The sequence below is a fragment of the Lolium rigidum genome, chromosome 3 (assembly GCF_022539505.1).
Source record: "Lolium rigidum isolate FL_2022 chromosome 3, APGP_CSIRO_Lrig_0.1, whole genome shotgun sequence".
NCBI classification, from domain to species: domain Eukaryota; kingdom Viridiplantae; phylum Streptophyta; class Magnoliopsida; order Poales; family Poaceae; genus Lolium; species Lolium rigidum.
In genome coordinates, this window is record NC_061510.1 from 376,738,447 (window position 1) to 376,755,714 (window position 17,268).

A 17,268-nucleotide genomic window follows, 5' to 3' on the forward strand; every position below is an offset into this window, starting at 1 on the left:
AAGATCTAATTTCTTCAGGTTTGTTTGTGGGATTTTGAGAGCTACGGCAATAGTAAATTGGCAGTACATGTAAATACATCTAGTTCAAGATTGTTTTGTTGATTTTGATTTGGTGACTTTTATCTTGCTATAGGCGAGTGTCGTGTAGCTCCAGCCTGCTGGATATGGTTCACCTTGGAGTGGTTCTGATACACGAGGTTATTAAGAGAGTTTTGATGTCTTATGTTGGTTTTAGAGTGTGGTGCCTTAGATCATCGTGATGCTTATTTTTGGCGTGTTTTTAGGTAAATTTGATGCAAAGACAGAGCACAAGTCCGTAACTACAAGGTTCTCTAGGATGTATTCAAACAAGTCTGTCGATAAGAAAGGTACCGCCTCTCGGCCTTTCCATTTTTCCTTTGGTCCATGAATTGCTCATGATTTAATTTTGCAATTGTCTTGTATGCAAACATCGTGTTGAGATTTAACCTAGAACACATTCCTGATGTTAGTAAATGGTAATGGTTAAATAATCATTTCACGAGTGTAGATCGACTATGTATGACTATCCATGTTGTAGATTGGTTCATCATAATTTTGGACAAGAGAGATTTGTTCTCATGCTTTCAAGTAGTGATCTCTATCCCTAATTCTGATGTTGGAAGCATTGCAACCATAAGAGGTTTTTCTGTTTTTTTCTGTCCAGATGGAGATTTTGATGATAAATCATATGACAGGTTCTCCAATCTCCCAACTGCGAAAGATGTGCATATAATTGAATACTAGGATCTTCCCCAAGCATATGTGGTTAGTTAGCATAAATTTCAGGTGATCCTACTGCTAACGTACTAATATTCTGTCGATAAATGGAATACTTGCTTCTATTTTCCTCGACTACTTTTGCCCATTCAAGCCGCAGAACAATGTGTATTTTGGAACAGTGCTAAATTAAGGACTGTAATCATGCTCAATTTCTCCAAAATTAAAATGATTTGTACTTCTTGCTGTAATTAACCCAGAAATAACCATGTTAGAATCACGGTACAACTTTTATGCCCTATATAGACATATTATCTAGCTGCAACAGGTTTTGGTGTCAGCTTTATATGAAGTGGTAATTGTAGACTGTTACACAACTTTGTTTATTGGTTGTTATGCATCGAGAATGAGATCAATCAGGCAGAATTAGAGACTGGACTGTGATAAGTTTTGGTACATCTTTTCTTTGAGGTTAAGATCAACTTAGGCTCGCAGGGTGTTGATGTAGATTGGTGTGCTCTGAGTTTGCATCGGTAGACCACCCTATGGTCATAGTAGGAACTGGACGTTAATATTTGTAGTCTGCTGGAAACCTACCTGTCCAAATAAACTTGATATTCATATTAAGAACCAAGCATGTTTCCATGCCAAATGTAGCCTAAAATTGGTATAGTAATCGTGGATCTATCATTCAAGGATTTAGTGTCATTTTTCTCTTCGACAACAAACACTCCCAATCAGGTGGTTTACCGAAAGACCTAATTGTTCTTTAGTCAGGTGGTATTAGTCAATGTCAATGGAGATGATTGGGCAAAAAATATGGTACATGTGTATGTGTTTATGGTAAGTTTGTGACAATAGCATGCCTGTATTTTGTTTCTCAATATGACATGGAATGTCATTACGACATGGCCAAGGAATATAACACCAGACTCTTGATACTAAATAACAACATTTGTAGTTTTTTTTTTTGAGGTACAACATTTGTAGTTCATGCATAGGAAGCAAACTTTCTGTTGAAATTTTAAAATTATTTTTGATACACTACATCTGTTCTTAATAAAATGAACATTTTGGTTTTTTATTGGATTAACTTTTTTTTTCTAGATGAACTATATTTATTTCCTAGGTTGGAGCTTACCTAAGACTGAGGCAAAGCATATGAACTTGACAGTTTCTAAGCTTTGAATATTGTTTCAGGTTCCCTTCGTCTTGTTTAAACTTGGCTTCAACCTTCAGTGAGGAGATTTGCTATATCTATATCTATGTCGTTCCGCGGGCGTGGTCGTTGTTCCCTGTTTGTGCTTCACTTCAGAATTGTTATCCTACCTTCGTGGTACCAGATGACTCGGTTGGTGACGTGCAAGTCTAGATCTGTAAGTTTTCATGTTTTTAAACAACAAATGTTGTAATGTACTATTTACCTTCATGTCTGAATTAATCATGTATATAAGAGAGAAAAAACTGCGAGTAACATTTTCCGTAAGTTTCAGAATATGGCCATTGTTGACAACAAGGTAATATTGTTATAGAATTTAAGTTCAGCTAGATAGGTCCAATTGTTCCGTTAATTTTCATTCTCTATCCTCCATCTGGTAGCAAGTACTTGGCATTTATAGACTTTCTCTTTGCTCAGGCTGTATGCTCTTCTTTACTGAAGTGGGAGAAATACGGTTCTCAGATAAACTTCGATGTTTAATACACTGCTCTTATATTTCATCGATAAATACACCAAGATTTGTATTTTTGTGTCCTGTAACTAACATTATGATGGCACTATCAGATCCATGCCTCCTCGCACACTCACCGAGACATCTTCGAAGTACGTACACAGTTTCAGTGTCCAAACTCATATTTTAGGTCTCTTTTGCTAAAATCTTCTTGGTTCTCAGCACTGGTACTACAAAGCATAATCCAGTTTAGTGTAAGTTTCTACTATTTTCAAGTAATTTGATCCCATGAATTCAAGTACTGTGGATATCATGCTGATGTTACCACATAGTTCCCAGTTTAGCCCAGGAGGTAACCTGCCATGGTGTTCTTATTTTTGTGTGTAGAAAGAAGCACGTTACAGATTAGGAAGTCCCACTCTTTTTTTAGGCCAGCGGTGATTGCATAGGATTTTCTCTGAGAAACCTGAGAAAACTTACCTTAGTTTGCGCCTCTTGGTTTCCTAATTCTGTTTTGTTCTTTCTGACTTAAAACTGAACTAGAGAAATTGAATCTGGTCAGAGATAGAGTATGAAGGTGATGGTACAAAAGTTGCACGACCACTATAAGTTAAGTCAAATGCTTAATTTGGCTTCCTTTACTTGGTAGCATGATCGAGTGTTAGCACATTATCCACCAAAATTTGATCTTTGAATTCTCTGATCTTCTGATCATACAAACTGCAATTAGATTCAGGTAATGAAGAAAGTGGAAAGAAATTCTGCAACGAATTTGTTTTTTTACCTTAGATATGCTATTTGGGCTGGTCCTTTCGGTGGATTTTTTCTCCTACTAGTAATTGTGCACGTGCCACGCACGTGTAATCGTGAGAAGGTTGTATTAAGTATCATAGCATATATTTTGTTTGCATTTTTTTTGAATTCCACCCTACTTCAGTGAGTTACATTTTTGTAGCTTTCTTCATCTACATCTTCTTTTAGTTCTAAATGCTAAACTTTGGGCCTACAGAAACCACTCATCAGTAAGCCACCAATTTAATTAAGGAAAACTTGTAGAATACTATTTGAAACAACAACCAAGCACGGTGAACTGTAGGCTCTTTTACTTCTTGCACGCTCCATTGCAGATCCAAGCACAGTTATTCTATGGGTGTTTTACCTTCATATTTACTATCAAAAGGATGAAGGACTTGGAACATTTTCAGTGAACTGCAGGAGGGTGGGTGGAGGGCGGAGGGCGCGCTCACCGGTGCTCTGGCATCATGCTCGATGAGGAAGAGGGCTTGGCGTCGGGGACGTGAACCTGGTTGTGGCGTCGGATGCATGGCGCAGCTGGCGCAACTTCCTATGGCCGCACGACGAGGCATTTGGCCGCGCAGCGAGGCAGGGCCCAAACTCCATGACAACTTTCTTCCTCGGCGGCAGATGAACCCTGTTGTTCATGATGAGGAGATCAACCCTGTTGTGTATTTTATCTAATGGTTTCAAACCATGTTGTTCATGATGTGGAGATGAACCCTGTTGGTCATGTAAGTTAGATGCTTGGATTGTGAATCCTTGAATGTTTCAAAATGTTGGTTTCAAACCTAGATTGCTTGGAAATATTGGTTTTAAACATTGCTTGACTTCTTGAGTGCGATGTATGCTTGATTGTAGATTGCTTGAATGTTTGCAGGCAGTATAGCAACTTTAAAAATGCCTAAGAAAATAATCAGCGGCACCAGAATTAAAAGCCTGAAAAAGTAATTGTAGGCATCCTTTAAAAGTGCCGGCAAATAGTTTAGATGGTATCCCTAGAAAAGTGCCAGTAAAAGATTTCGTGACATTTTTCGAAAAGTGCCGGCAAAAAGATTCTATGGCATTTTCGGAAAGTGCCAGCAAAAAGATTCCATGGCATCTTTCAAAAGTGCCGGCAATACTAACTAGCGGCATTTTTGGAAGTGCCTTAAAATATAATTAACGACATTTTTCTAAAAATACTGGCAAAGACTTACCTCGACTGGAATAAACGCAGCATTTTTTTTGTGTGCCTTGAAAAATCTTTGCCGGCACTTTTGGTGCCTTTGCCGGCACTTTTTTGTGCCGGCAATTTGGGTACCTGACGCAGTGGGATGGGCACTCGCCGCCGGGCATGTAGTCCATGTACCGCTCCAGCTCGTCCTGGAAGCGGCCACAGGCGTTGCCCAAAGCCGTCTCGCTTCCGCCGGCAACGATCCCGATGGCCCAGAGCCGTCTCGCTCTGGCTGCCGCTGCTGCGAAGAGAGGAGTCTCCTAACATCACCGGTTTAGAGAAGGGAGAATGAACTAGAGGGAGAAAGAAGCGCCTGCTGGAGAAGGAGACGAGAATAGCTAGTACTAGATTTAGATGTGCGCCTTGGCGCACGACCCCGTAGATCTCGTGTGAAAATTTAAAATCGTCAATTTAACGAATATAATAAATTATATCATTAGAAAACATAGCATACTCTCCTCAAATGTACTTTAGTTCTGTTCTCCCCGTAGAATATGTTGTACAACTAAAAAGACAAAACAGAAGACCAAATACACAGAGATCATGATTGTGTACTAAATGGACTGATTATAAAGATCAAATGCGGTACGAAAATAGATGAAATAGACGTGTAAGTGTGATGAAAAAAGCTGCCAATATGATAATCCATTTCAGTACAAAGTCTTTCCTCCAAACCAAGTATGGCAGCTAGTTTAACATGGGATAGTAGATTGAAGGACTATTGCCCATGATCAGATATGGGAAGCAATATTCCTAATCTGGATAAGAACGATTACACGGAATAGTCTGTAGGACGTCCATCAGAGTCATACTCAGGAGGGGCAAATCTCGTTGACGAAAAATCTGAGTTACCGGATGAAGAGAGCCGGTCATTATGAAAAGTGTCCTCACCAAATGGAGATGATCCTGCGGCTCTGACCATGGCAATTGTCTTAGCTGTATGTTGACTAAGACTAATAGCGATATTCTGGATTTCAAGGAGGCTACTCTGACATTGGTGAGGTGGAGTGGTACAACCTGGAGTCAACGTCTTCAGGATAATATCCTTGATACGACGGTTTGATTCAGTTACAGTGTCAATGTACTCATCACATGCTGCCGCGGTTTGTATCAACTGGTTAGACTTTCGGATCAACTTTTCTTTATTCTTCTCCAATTCATGACGGAGAAACTCCGCTCTTTTCTTCTCTTCCTCGAAAGCAGCATCTGCGAAACCCGAAGGCACTTTCTTCTCAGATTGCTCCATATACGCGATAGCCTGTCGAGCAGCATCACGCTTTGCAGCTTCCAGAGTCATTGCCGGGTAACCGTACAGTGAGTAAGGTTCCTCCGAAGCGCGCATAAACTGGATGGATGGGAAGAACACCACTTTAGTCGTGAAGCTGTCCCATGCGGCACGTCATGGATGTACTCAGGGCCTAGAAGTCGCAGCTCCTTCATCATAGCTTCCAGAACAGCAACAGGCGATATCTCAACACGTTCCATAAAGCTGCTGGCACCAAATACACTAAATATAAGATGAATTGAATAACCCGACAATAGGTTAGGAAATCAAGGTAAATTAAGAATTGTTGGCCATAACAAATTATATAACAATCTATCCCTCTGCTTCTCAAAGAATTGGAAGATGTGAAGACTGAACTTCTGCCAGTACCAACAAAAGAGGCAGAAGAGGCTACAAAAAACTTACAAACTAACTAACGCAAGAACAATCGATACATGGTAATTTTTTTGCTACCCTTGTCATAATTGAACACACGATATACAGGATGCACGTAACCTGATTCAAACAAAGGCAGCTTTAACTCATATGACAGGATATGTCTTTACTCTTCTTAGTTAAGGCATGTTGTTTCTAACATAGGAGGTAAGTAACAAAACCAAACTGAAAACCTCTGCTGAACTTCAGTATCTGAATACAGTACCTGAAAGCAAAGTGAAAGCACTAACGATATCAGGTGTTGTCAGCCAGAGAAACTAAAACATATTTCTTCAGTTTACATCAAATGCATGGATTTAATTATAAGCTTCTAAATGATGTGCTTCATAAGGGCTCGTGGCTGAGATGGTAATTTTCTGATGTTGTTTCAAGTCAGAATGTTGCTATTGAGATGGCATAGGTTCCCTCCGCTGGTGATCCCTCTCCTTCTACAGGTGCCTCATTGACAAATATATATTTGGTCAATGGATTAATCTGCAACAATAAAAAATACAACCGCTGGTGATCCCTCTCCTTCTACAGGTGCCTCATTGACAAATATATATTTGGTCAATGGATTAATTAGGTGTGATTCTCTAATCTTAAGGCAGGTTCAAACACAGGTGTGATTCTTTAATGTGACCTGTATAACTGAAGAAGAAAACCTCCTGTGCACTTTCCTGATGTACCTATAAGCTAATCCCATTTTGAGTTATCACCTATAACATAACCTAAACTAAAGAGCCAACAACCCAGAACGCAAATAAACATCCGAGATGTTGGGGAACCATGGTAGTTAGATTAGAACACACTAATCCAGAAGACGGACAATACCAATGGAAGAACAATGAAAGCAGAGAAAACACATGAAATAAATCATTATTTTGCATTTTGATTCAGTGTAAAGTCAGCTGTAGCTAAATCAGTCAGATCTTATTTTTAGCTCAATAACAATACCGAGAGATCCTGAACAATTATGTTCCTTCCCTTGCTGTTTAGACCATAGCACTCTGCAGGTATTCAGTTTCTGAGATTTTTTTTAATCTTTGGCAGGAAATGGAGCCTGACCTATGTCACTGACGTGTCTATAGGCTAAGCCCAGATTGAGCCATCATCTACGACATAACCTAAACCAAGTAGCCAAGAACCCAGGCTGCAAGATTGGAAGGAAGAGCAAGACAAGTCACGCTTACCACAGCAGCAACCAAAGAGCATTCGAACCGAAGCAGCCGCGGCAACCAAGCGCGGCAATCCCAGCGAACGGACGACCTGAGAAGACAGGAAAGACAGGATAGTAAGACATTAGTTTGCATTTTGATTTAGTTTCAAGTCAGCTGTAGCTATATCACTCAGATCTAATTTTAGCTCAATAACAAATTTTAATTCATAGGGTTTACCAGGCTATTTTGGTTAACTTGGGTTTCAGGTTTTACATTAGCTTTAAAAAGAAAACAAATTGGAAAACAAAACCCAAATTAATCTATTCAGAGTTTAAACAGAGGTAGGCATGATAAGCTAGGATAATCTGTAACAATAAAAAGTTCACAGGGTTAAATGAGCAATCACCAATGGAAGAACAATGAAAGCAGAGAAAACACATGAAGTAAATCATTATTTTGCATTTTGATTCAGTGTAAAGTCAGCTGTAGCTAAATCAGTCAGAGCTTATTTTAGCTCAATAACAAATGCAGTCTCCATTCTTTTAACTTAGGTTTTGTTAACATTATAAAGAAAACATATATGATAGTTTGCCCACCATGATATAGAGTAATTAAAAAAAGCTTTGATTTCCAAAATCAAGTGCTACATCGTAGGAGAACTAAAAGATATAACGCTAGAGTGTAGAGGTCACAACCCCAGATCTATCAATAACAAGCAGATGCATCCATCAGTTTGCCAGAACAGGTTTTATACACTGAAGCTACTTCGAATAATTGGTTATATACTTCCTTATAAATGTTTTATAGAATTTGTTAACGAAAGAAAGAAATCACTGTGAATGGAGACATCATCATCGGGGTGCCATCCAGAAACTGATGTTCTATTTCGGAAATTAAATTAATGGAGACACAAATACTTCAAGATAGATGCACCTGTACCCATCAAATAGCCTGGTCTAGTACAAACCCCTATGAAAACAACAACAAACGGAAACTTGTGGGCAGAGAGTGAGAAGCCTGGGAGGTGGACACATGAACACTGACATATATATGGGATAAAATGGCAAAGGGTATCTCTTGAGGTGCATGATGAGCCCTGTGAATACATACTTAGGTGAAAAAGCTAGAGTAAGAAAATATCGAACATTTACTTGTGTTTGCCTGCAGTGGAGGAAGCATTGGCATGAACCCTTGGGCTAGAAACAGATAGTTGATTATGCATCACATCATGTATGTGCACTGCACGTATGAAATGTGGTGATTGATGTAAATAAATGCTTAGCCGCTAAGTGACAAAAATATATAGTAAGGAAACAATATGAATTGACTAACATTTTTTCTGCGGTGGAAAAAACTTGCAGCTATACTATTATGGAACAATACAAATATAAATAAACACCCGCCATATGTTTTATTCTCGAATAATATAAATTGCCTTCATGCTTTTTTATCTTCGTATTCCCTGGAGGGGATGTAAGCAACCCAATGATCATCAAAGATATAAATATTATACAATGAGCAATCAAAAAATCAATAACCACTTATACATACAAAAAAACATAACAGATAAAGCACACATGCATTTTTTGCATCGTCTTTCTTTATATAGCAGACAAAGTAACCAATCCCCATGTATTTTGGTGAGATGCAGCCTCATATGCTGAAAAGAGAATGTATACTAATGCGAGAGAATAAATAAAGCGATCCCCATGACTCGCATAAAGTAGGTGAAACAAAGGGGAAAAGATAATGAAGAACAAAACTCACTTGCCACCTAGATGCAGGCACATATGCTCAAAATTTTCATTCCTGATTGGAGGCCATCTGTTAGGAGCACGGAACAAAAAGAAGACAATGAAAGTTTACTAAAATTGCCTTGTAGTGAGATCATACTGATTACTGAGAAAATTGACAACGAAAATGAAATAAAACCTATATGACAATGCCTCTGAACCATACTGATTACTAAAAAAATTGCATAAGCTTACAAAATTTATCCGCGACTCTTAACATATTATAACAACACATGGTTGCAGCTTGAAACAAATCACTTTAGAGCTGTGGCATTCTTATGATTTTATTTACCTAAGTCAGAATAAAACATGTAGAGAAGTTGATCCCGTTTTCTTTACCTTCTTTTCACCTCTTTGGCACTTCAAACGTGAGCTATCGAGAAAAGCCATCAGCTAAGCTCCATCCATGGAGTTCAGGAAAGCAACCAGGAAATCTAGATCCATGAAGGCACATTACGCAAGTCCATCAGATAAGATGTAAACTGAAAGTGCACAAGTCAGAGGGAAAGGTTGAGAATAAAATAAAATTATGTTTTCGAATCGCTCACGATTTTGCAATGCCTTTTTCTTATATATTTGTGTCAAAAGTATGAGGTGGAGATAAAATGCAACACATAGCCATCGACATAATATTAGGACCGTGATAAACATGGGTAGATAAAACTAATAAGCAGTGCTTACATAGTAGAAGTTTGTGCTTATCAACATAAACAAGCATGTAAGATGCAAAACAGGGAAGGGCAAAATTCATAAATAGGCTGTATGAGCATATTAGCAATTACCTGCTCATAAGAAGAGGATGAAATCAAAGTGCTGGATCTTTCAATTGCCAGTACCAACACGGTAGTTCCATCTCAGCTATTATTTTTCAAGCTGAATGTTTGAATCAAATATAACATAAACCAACATCTCTAATCTACCATAGCACAAACTAACACATGTAAAAGACAAAAGAGCATACACATTAAATCTAATAAATCGTATCTCTCCAAAGACAAGAAAGGCAACTTGATAGAACATGTTACCTGCGGGCAAAACGTTTGTCACTACAAAAACTTCGAAAACAACATCGAAACCTAGTTGTGTGGAGCAGATCTCACACCTTCATATATGCGAAGAGATCTGGAGTTCCATGTCATCCATAAGCAAATATTTGACCATTTGAATCACAAATAATATAGTTTCAGTTAGGAACAAGTCATGAGTAATTTGCAAATTTTCAGTTGAAGAACTGAACCAGTACCTTCATTTATCTCATATTCATAGCTGCATCCATCATCATCTCAGTCTCAAATGTCCTAAACATAAAAGTAATAAACCAGTAAGTTGCAAAAAACAAACACCATAAACAAGCCCAGCCATGAGAGCATGCAGATCCAACAATCTAATTACATTCAAGAACCCCATAAATCTGTAGAATAGAGTGACAATGATAATGATATGTTGCCCAAAGTTACAGATCTGAATCACCTAAATGACATAGCCAAAAAGAACAGACATCTGTAGGAATCTAACATGAGTAAAACCTTAAATATGAACATCAATATTTACTTCTAATTCTAGCATCCAAATTTCTATGCTTCCATTCAGCAATAAGGAAATCCTTTCATTCCCCATCTAGGAACTCACACATGGTACGAGTAGAAAAGGTCCTTGGTTTGGGGAACAAATAACCATGTCAACCAAATTGGAATGGATTGGGTGGGGAATCAGGAGAAGGTGGACCTCGGGCCTCCCGTGATCCTCCCCACGGGCCGACCACAGAGGGGAGGTGGACCTCGGGGCGCCCGGTTGGCCGTCTGCCGTCCCCGCTGCAGCTGCCCGTCCAACGCAACCACGCTGGGCCGCAGCGCGTCCTCGTCGGCGGCGCGGCGCACGGCGAGGGCCGCCGCCGCCTCCCGCAGCTCCCCCGCCGCCTCGGCCGTGGCCGCCGTCTGCTCCTCCAGGCCGCGCGCGTGCGCCGCAGCGCGTCCTCGTCGGCGGCGCGGCGCACGGCGAGGGCCGCCGCCGCCTCCCGCAGCTCCCCCGCCGCCTCGGCCGTGGCCGCCGTCTGCTCCTCCAGGCCACGCGCGTGCGCCGCAGCGCGTCCTCATCGGCGGCGAAGCGCACGGCGAGGGCCGCCGCCGCCTCCCGCAGCTCCCGTGCCGCCTCGTCCGCGGCCACCGCCTGCTCCTCCAGGACACGTGCGTCGCCTTCCTGGCCTGGCGCGTGATGGCGTGTAACTCACACGTTCGTTGGGAACCCCAAGAGGAAGGTATGATGCGCACAGCAGCAAGTTTTCCCTCAGAAAGAAACCAAGGTTTATCGAACCAGGAGGAGCCAAGAAGCACGTTGAAGGTTGATGGCGACGGGATGTAGTGCGGCGCAACACCAGGGATTCCGGCGCCAACGTGGAACCCGCACAACACAACCAAAGTACTTTGCCCCAACGAAACGAGTGAGGTTGTCAATCTCACCGGCTTGCTGTAACAAATGATTAACCGTATTGTGTGGAAGATGATTGTTTGCGGAAAATAGTAGAACAAGTATTGCAGTAGATTGTATTTCAGTATAGAGAATTGGACCGGGGTCCACGAGTTCACTAGAGGTGTCTCTCCCATAAGATAAACAGCATGTTGGGTGAACAAATTACAGTTGGGCAATTGACAAATAAAGAGGGCATGACCATGCACATACATATTATGATGAGTATAGTGAGATTTAATTGGGCATTACGACAAAGTACATAGACCGCCATCCAATCGCATCTATGCCTAAAAAGTCCACCTTCGAGGTTATCATCCGAACCCCTCCGGTATTAAGTTGCAAAGCAACGGACAATTGCATTAAGTATGGTGCGTAATGTAATCAACAACTACATCCTTAGACATAGCATCAATGTTTTATCCCTAGTGGCAACAAGCACAACACAACCTTAGAACTTTCTCATCACTCGTCCCGGTGTCAATGCGGGCATGAACCCACTATCGAGCATAAATACTCCCTCTTGGAGTTACAAGCATCTACTTGGCCGGAGCATCTACTAGTAACGGAGAGCATGCAAGATCATAAACAACACATAGACATAACTTTGATAATCAACATAACAAGTATTCTCTATTCATCGGATCCCAACAAACGGAACATATAGAATTACAGATAGATGATCTTGATCATGTTAGGCAGCTCACAAGATCCGACAATGAAGCACAATGGGGAGAAGACAACCATCTAGTTACTGCTATGGACCCATAGTCCAGGGGTTGACTACTCACACATCACTCCGGAGGCGACCATGGCGGCGTAGAGTCCTCCGGGAGATGAATCCCCTCTCCGGCAGGGTGCCGGAGGCGATCTCCGGATCCCCGAGATGGGATCGGCGGCGGCGGCGTCTCAGTAAGGTTTTCCGTATCGTGGCTCTCGGTACTGGGGGTTTCGCAACGGAGGCTTTAAGTAGGCGGAAGGGCAGGTCAAGAGGCGGCACGAGGGCCCCACACCCTAGGTCGGCGCGGCCAGGGCTTGGGCCGCGCCGCCCTATGGTGTCGCCACCTCGTGGCCCCACTTCGTCTCCTCTTCGGTCTTCTGGAAGCTTCGTGGCAAAATAGGACCCCGGGCGTTGATTTCGTCCAATTCCGAGAATATTTCGTTACTAGGATTTCTGAAACCAAAAACAGCAGAAAACAAGAATCGGCACTTCGGCATCTTGTTAATAGGTTAGTTCCAGAAAATGCACGAATATGACATAAAGTGTGCATAAAACATGTAGATAACATCAATAATGTGGCATGGAACATAAGAAATTATCGATACGTCGGAGACGTATCAGCATCCCCAAGCTTAGTTCTGCTCGTCCCGAGCAGGTAAAACGATAACACAGATAATTTCTGGAGTGACATGCCATCATAATCTTGATCATACTATTTGTAAAGCATATGTAGTGAATGCAGCGATCAGAACAATGTATATGACATGAGTAAACAAGTGAATCATATCATGAATAGCAGACAAGCATCAATAAGTCTCGCATAAGAGTTAACTCATAAAGCAATAATTCAAAGTAAAGGTATTGAAGCAACACAAAGGAAGATTAAGTTTCAGCGGTTGCTTTCAACTTGTAACATGTATATCTCATGGATATTGTCAACATAGAGTAATATAATAAGTGCAATAAGCAAGTATGTAGGAATCAATGCACAGTTCACACAAGTGTTTGCTTCTTGAGGTGGAAAGAAATAGGTGAACTGACTCAACATTGAAAGTAAAAGAATTGTCCTCCATAGAGGAAAAGCATCGATTGCTATATTTGTGCTAGAGCTTTGATTTTGAAAACATGAAACAATTTTATCAACGGTAGTAATAAAGCATATGTATCATGTAAATTATATCTTACAAGTTGCAAGCCTCATGCATAGTATACTAATAGTGCCCGCACCTTGTCCTAATTAGCTTGGACTACCGGATCATCACAATGCACATGTTTTAACCAAGTGTCACAAAGGGGTACCTCTATGCCGCCTGTACAAAGGTGTAAGGAGAAAGCTCGCATTGGATTTCTCGCTATTGATTATTCTCAACTTAGACATCCATACCGGGACAACATAGACAACAGATAATGGACTCCTCTTTTATGCATAAGCATGTAACAACAATTAATAATTTTCTCATTTGAGATTGAAGATATTTGTCCAAAACTGAAACTTCCACCATGGATCATGGCTTAAGTTAGCGGCCCAATGTTCTTCTCTAACAATATGCATGCTCAACCATAAGGTGGTAGATCGCTCTTACTTCAGACAAGACGAACATGCATAGCAACTCACATGAAATTCAACAAAGAGTAGTTGATGGCGTCCCCAGAAAACATGGTTATCGCACAACAAGCAACTTAATAAGAGATAAAGTGCATAATTACATATTCAATACCACAATAGTTTTTAAACTATTTGTCCCATGAGCTATGTATTGTAAGGCGAATGATGGAATTTTAAAGGTAGCACTCAAGCAATTTACTTTGGAATGGCGGAGAAATACCATGTAGTAGGTAGGTATGGTGGACACAAATGGCATAGTGGTTGGCTCAAGTATTTTGGATGCATGAGAAGTATTCCCTCTCGATACAAGGTTTAGGCTAGCAAGGCTTATATGAAACAAACACAAGGATGAACCGGTGCAGCAAAACTCACATAAAAGACATATTGTAAACATTATAAGACTCTACACCGTCTTTCTTGTTGTTCAAACTCAATACTAGAAATTATCTAGACCTTAGAGAAACCAAATATGCAAACCAAATTTTAGCATGCTCTATGTATTTCTTAATTAATGGGTGCAAAGCATATGATGCAAGAGCTTAAACATGAGCACAACAATTGCCAAGTATCACATTACCCAAGATATTTATAGCAATTACTACATGTATCATTTTCCAATTCCAACCATATAACAATTTAACGAAGAAGAAACTTCGCCATGAATACTATGAGTAGAAACTAAGGACATACTTGTCCATATGCTACAGCGGAGCGTGTCTCTCTCCCATAAAGTGAATGCTAGGATCCATTTTATTCAAACAAAATAAAAAAACAAAAACAAACCGACGCTCCAAGCAAAGCACATAAAATGTGATGGAATAAAAATATAGTTTCAGGGGAGGAACCTGATAATGTTGTCGATGAAGAAGGGGATGCCTTGGGCATCCCCAAGCTTAGACGCTTGAGTCTTCTTAGAATATGCAGGGGTGAACCACCGGGGCATCCCCAAGCTTAGAGCTTTCACTCTCCTTGATCATGTTGCATCATACTCCTCTCTTGATCCTTGAAAACTTCCTCCACACCAAACTCGAAACAACTCATTAGAGGGTTAGTGCACAATAAAAATTAACATATTCAGAGGTGACACAATCATTCTTAACACTTCTGGACATTGCATAAAGCTACTGGACAATAATGGATCAAAGAAATTCATCCAACATAGCAAAAGAGGCAATGCGAAATAAAAGGCAGAATCTGTCAAAACAGAACAGTTCGTATTGACGAATTTTAAAATGGCACCAGACTTGCTCAAATGAAAATGCCCAAATTGAATGAAAGTTGCGTGCATATCTGAGGATCACTCACGTAAATTGGCATAATTTTCTGGGTTACCTACAGAGAATTTTGCCCAGATTCGTGACAGCAAAGAAATCTGTTTCTGCGCAGTAATCCAAATCTAGTATGAACTTTTCTATCAAAGACTTTACTTGGCACAACAAAACACAAAACTAAGATAAGGAGAGGTTGCTACAGTAGTAAACAACTTCCAAGACACAAAATAAAAACAAAGTACTGTAGGTAAAATCATGGGTTGTCTCCCATAAGCGCTTTTCTTTAACGCCTTTCAGCTAGGCGCAGAAAGTGTGTATCAAGTATTATCGAAGGGTGGTACTTCTACAGCGGGATGTGGAGTTTTCTCAACCAGGCATAGTATATTAGATACATAAGTTTTAGCATCTCCCTTTTCATTAGTCTTAGGCGTGCTACTCTCATCAAACAAATTTTCAGGAACAAGCCAAGCATAGTTATTTTCTAGTGCATCATTCATAGCTAGGAGTTTACATGGTATTGGTGCTTTGATCTTCCCACCATCATTAATATTATTAGTATATCTTATTCTATCCATGTCCATCTTTTCAAGGAGACTAACAAAATTAGTATGAGAACCAAGCATATTAAATTTAGCAAAGACCTTTCTAGCTTCTCTTGCTAGACCACCAAATTCTCTAAGAAGGGTTTCTAAAACAAAATCTTTCTTTTCCCCTTCTTCCATATCACCAAGTGTAAGGAACATGTGTTGGATTATAGGATTGAGATTAACAAATTTAGTTTCCAGCAGGCGAACTAAATGCGCAGCAGCAATTTCATAAGTAGGCGCAAGGTCTACCAAGTGTCTATCTTCAAAATCTTCAATGGTACTAACATGATTGAAAAATTCTTCTATATTATTTCTCCCAACTATAGACCCACGTCCTACCGGTATGTCTTTTGTGGTAAAATTAAAAGGAAACATGATGAATCAAGTAAAGTAAATGCAAGTAACTAATTTTTTTGTGTTTTTGATATAGCAAACAAGATAGCAAATAAAGTAAAACTAGCAACTAATTTTTTTGTATTTTGATTTAGTGCAGCAAACAAAGTAGTAAATAAAACTAAGCAAGACAAAAACAAAGTAAAGAGATTGAGAAGTGGAGACTCCCCTTGCAGCGTGTCTTGATCTCCCCGGCAACGGCGCCGGAAAAAGAGCTTGATGGCGTGTAACTCACACGTTCGTTGGGAACCCCAAGAGGAAGGTATGATGCGCACAGCAGCAAGTTTTCCCTCGGAAAGAAACCAAGGTTTATCGAACCAGGAGGAGCCAAGAAGCACGTTGAAGGTTGATGGCGGCGGGATGTAGTGCGGCGCAACACCAGGGATTCCGGCGCCAACGTGGAACCTGCACAACACAACCAAAGTACTTTGCCCCAACGAAACAGTGAGGTTGTCAATCTCACCGGCTTGCTGTAACAAAGGATTAACCGTATTGTGTGGAAGATGATTGTTTGCGAGAAAACAGTAGAACAAGTATTGCGGTAGATTGTATTTCGAGTATAGAGAATTGGACCGGGGTCCACGAGTTCACTAGAGGTGTCTCTCCCATAAGATAAACAGCATGTTGGGTGAACAAATTACGGTTGGGCAATTGACAAATAAAGAGGGCATGACCATGCACATACATATTATGATGAGTATAGTGAGATTTAATTGGGCATTACGACAAAGTACATAGACCGCCATCCAACCGCATCTATGCCTAAAAAGTCCACCTTCGAGGTTATCATCCGAACCCCTCCGGTATTAAGTTGCAAAGCAACGAGACAATTGCATTAAGTATGGTGCGTAATGTAATCAACAACTACATCCTTAGACATAGCATCAATGTTTTATCCCTAGTGGCAACGAGCACAACACAACCTTAGAACTTTCGTCACATCGTCCCAGGTGTCAATGCGAGCATGAACCCACTATCGAGCATAAATACTCCCTCTTGGAGTTACAAGCATCTACTTGGCCAGAGCATCTACTAGTAACGGAGAGCATGCAAGATCATAAACAACACATAGACATAACTTTGATAATCAACATAACAAGTATTCTCTATTCATCGGATCCCAACAAACGGAACATATAGAATTACAGATAGATGA

General features: G+C 40.5%; 1 long non-coding RNA gene across 3 annotated transcripts; it reads left to right on the forward strand.

The window, feature by feature from the left end:
• Positions 1-354: 354 nt before the first annotated feature.
• Positions 355-4,025, forward strand: LOC124704357. Of its 3 annotated transcripts, XR_007003542.1 has the most exons (4): positions 355-368; positions 686-807; positions 1,939-2,560; positions 3,614-4,025. It is a non-coding gene; the product is annotated as an uncharacterized LOC124704357 (long non-coding RNA). The 3 variants fall into 3 exon arrangements; XR_007003541.1 differs by lacking the exon at positions 3,614-4,025 and having other exon boundaries at positions 1,939-2,701; XR_007003540.1 differs by lacking the exon at positions 3,614-4,025 and having other exon boundaries at positions 2,375-2,701.
• The last annotated feature ends 13,243 nt before the right edge of the window (positions 4,026-17,268 follow it).